Raw genomic sequence first — 4,022 nt, 5'->3', positions numbered from 1 at the left:
TAAGGACAGAGTGGAGGCTGGGGAGTGGATTGGAGCCAGGGTAGAGAATCAAGAACCATTTGCTAGTCAAGAGGTTTCTGGGCCAGTTCTTGGGTTTCTGACCGGCTGACCGGTGGGGTGTGTCACTGGAATAGCTGTGGAGCAGGGGGATGGTGGGGTCGGGTCCTTGTCCAGAGGGTCCGGTGTGTCCCACACGAGGAACCCAGAGGGGAGCCAGGGGGCCCAGAGATGCTATTCTGGGGGAGAACGATGCGATCAAAACAACAATAAAAAAAAGACAAATGATTAAAAACTTACGCTTTTGCTTTCTTTCCAGACTCATTTTCCCAAGGTGGCATTTCTGGAAACGCCATATTTTAGAAGAATATGAGAATTTCCTCTTTATGGCCACCTGGCCTGTGAGATGAAGACTTCCTGCAGTTTCAATCTCTCTCGTCAGATCCGGGGGTAAATAGGCTTCAGTCACCCCTGACAATGGCGTGAGGAACAGCCCCTCCGTAGGATGGAGCGGCATTGATTTTTCATAAAAGTTTAATAAGATGCTACAGGTCAAAAGCTTTGCAAAGTTTGCTATAAATTTTAGTGAGGAACTGAGCAAGATGTAATTGGATGAGAAAATGGAAATGAAACTGGATCAGGGCAGCAGCGCGGATGGGGGACAGAGACGAGGAGGCCCTCCTACCCTCCCCCTGACCTTCAGGAACGAGGCTCAGGCCTGGCCACTGACCACCTAGAGCACCTGTTACCCCCCGGTTACCTGCATGTCAGTCACATCGCTCCGGCTCACTCGAGGGGCACCTGTCCCATAGGACCCCCAGTGTGCTTTGCAACGAACTTGATTTCCAGGTTGTACCTTCTGGTTATGTTTGTTTAATCCCAGAGTAAAGAACAGTATAAATTATCTTCCTTTAAAACCAGCTCCACAATTTCCAGCACCTATAATTTATGTCATATTGATTTACTTTGGATTTTCTAGATGAATGCAAATTTATATCACTTTTTTGTGAGATACTCTCTTCCCAAGTAGGACTCTGTCTCCCACCCACAGTCCATCTTAGTCTAAGATTTTTAAAGTCTGCTTTCTTGCTTTAGCATTGGAATGAGGGCAATCCGTGCACTCCTGTTTTCTTATTATGACAAAGTGATGGTCTCTTTAAAGACCTCTGGATGGTGTCTGCCATTGGTTTAGATTTTCTTGCTCTGTGCTCGCTTCAGCAGCACATATACTAAATTTTCTTGCTCAACACAGCACACTCTACCCAGTCAATCTGTTTGTAATCAATTTAACGTCATGGACTATCACACACACACATGAACGATATTTCTCCCAGCTGTGTTCCTGTAGAGTTATGGGGGGAAGATAAGCTTGTTAGACTTAATTTCGTGTGGGTCCCTTTGCTGTATTACTTTCTCAGTTGCCACGTAAACCTTTTCTCCCCCTTGTTGGTGAAATTTAGGACAGAGTTAGAGGGATGCTTTTAGAATCCGTTCTCTGCTATGCTAAAAGCAGCTAGTTCTCTTTCTGGTTTAAAAGCCCCAAGCCTAACGAGACTGGGAGGGTGAGATGATGGAGGCAAAAACATTTTCAAGAAGCAGCCTTATAATTTAGGATTCCTGTAAATTACTAGGAAGTTGTGCAACTGCTATTTAATAGACACGGACTAATTATAGCCCCGAGTGCTGAGTCCCATCCTGCGGATATGCAGTATAATTCCTTTTAGAGAAGCAATGACATGTTGTTAATACCAGGCCATATTAGTGTATATCCCTCCAATCTCAAAGGGCTCTCTAAAAAAGGGACATGTGACAAAGAGCCAGCAGGTAACAATCTGGGCTTTGGAACTATCCTTTGGTGGCTCTTTTGTAAATGGATGTACGTAACTGAAAATTCTGTGTCACAGTCCTCTACTCTGCAACACTTGTGTCTCCATGACAACCACTTGTATTTATTAATGATCATAGCCAGTGATTACTGAACCTTCACTCTTTGCTTAGGGGTTTATATAACCTGCCAATTACCCTGAGAGAGTCTCATTCCATTATAATAGATGGAAAATGGTAGCTCAGAGAGGTTAAGGAACTTGCCCAAGGTCACACAGTTAATAAGTGGGGAAGCCTGGATTCAAACCCGAGTCAGTCTGTGCAATATCATTCATCCTATTTGGAGATGGCTAATTGGGCCACTCCTAGTTCTGGGGCTCAGTGTGACTGAATTTTCCTGTCCCTTGAAGCTTTCAAGGGTATTAGATACTCTTGCAGGAAAGAGGCAGGTTGGCCCTTGAGCTCCAAAAGGACTGAGTTCTATAATTTGACTACAGACTGTCCGGAGAGCTGGGTATCATGCCAGTGGGTCTCTGGGAGCTGCTCCAGATCTTGGAACCCTCAGATGCTCCTGGGGTCCTCCACGTCTCCTTAGTGGGAAGCATATTTATCCACATGATGAGTTTATGCCTCATAAAATCCAGGAAATGCCTGTGCTATGCTATGCTAAGTCACTTCAGTCGTGTCCGACTCTGTGTGACCCCATAGACGGTAGCCTACCAGGCTCCCCCGTCCCTGGGATTCCCCAGGCAAGAACACTGGAGTGGGTTGCCATTTCCTTCTCCAGTGCATGAAGGTGAAAAGTGAAAGTGAAGTCGCCTAGTCGTGTCCGACTCTTAGCGACCCCATGGACTGCAGCCTACCAGGCTCCTCCGTCCATGGGATTTTCCAGGCAAGAGTACTGGAGTGGGGTGCCATTGCCTTCTCCGAGGAAATGCCTAGGGATGTACATATGTGAACCTGTTTGTTGATTTGAGATCTACTTCTTCAGTCTCTAAGTCGTGCCCAGCTCTTTGCAACCCCATGGACTGCGGCACGCCAGGCTTCCCTGTCCATCACTGACTCCCAGAGCTTACTCAAACTCATGTCCATTGAGTCGGTGATGCCATCCGACCATCTCATCCTCTGTCGTCCCCTTCTCCTCCTGCCTTCAATCTTTCCCCCCATCAGGGGCTTTTCCAGTGAGTCGTTGACTCTCGCATCAGGTGGCCAAAGTGGACCTTCAGCCTCAGCAGGAGACGTACTGGTAAGATTCAAGTCCTCTTGGGTCTTTGAAGAACTCAACTTCCTGCCAGTTGCTCTTCTTGCCAGGAACCTCGCCTATGCTAGACACCAGGCCTCCTCAGGAGCTGGGGCTTCTGCACAGCAGCCTGGGTGAACTCTCGGGTCTTCACGTGCTCCGGTAAGACGAGGGAGCCTCTCGGTGAGGAGGGCTCCCCTCGCCCCAGGTCAGCTCCTGCACCAGGCACCGAGCGTCACCCCTTCACTCCTTTCCTAGTGTCACGCCTGGAGTCATGGAGACTTGCTGGGGAAGGGGAGACTGAGGTGAGACGTGGGGTACAAGCAGTGATTGGCTGGGCAAGGGATGGAAAGGGGGTTCCAGGTGCAGGGACTCACCCACGTGGGGTCAGGGGTCGCGGGAGGATGGGGCGGCAGTGCCGTGTGGACACAGCAGGCGGTGAGACGGCGGGCTCGCAAGACTTGCAAATTGTAGATGACAGAGCCCTGCATGATTGCCCTTTTAAAAATGAGGCGTCAATATTCTGTGATAAAGACTCTAAAAATGAGTGAATATATGTATATATGTGACTGAATCACTTTGCTGTACACCTGAAGCTAACACCACATTGTAAATCAACTACACGCCAGTAAAATTTGAATTTTTAAAAAATCAAGAAAATAAAAATTGAGGTATCATTGACATATCAGTTTCAGGTGGACATGATGATTCACTATTTGTATATGTTGCAAAATGATCACCACAGAAAGTCTAGTTAATATCTGTTGTATTATATGCATTATACCCAAACACACAAATGCATTTTTATTTTTTGGTTAAAATGGGATCTTTATTCAATTTCAGTATCAGTACCAGTTCAGTCGCTTAGTTGTGTCTGACTCTTTGTGACCCCATGAATCGCAGCATGCCAGGCCTCCCTGTCCATCACCAACTCCCGGAGTTCACTCATCTCACGTCCATC

This window comes from Bos javanicus, chromosome 16, assembly GCF_032452875.1.
Source record: "Bos javanicus breed banteng chromosome 16, ARS-OSU_banteng_1.0, whole genome shotgun sequence".
Lineage (NCBI taxonomy): Eukaryota > Metazoa > Chordata > Mammalia > Artiodactyla > Bovidae > Bos > Bos javanicus.
The sequence above is the reverse complement of the archived record's forward strand: the minus strand, read 5'-3'. Positions refer to the sequence as shown.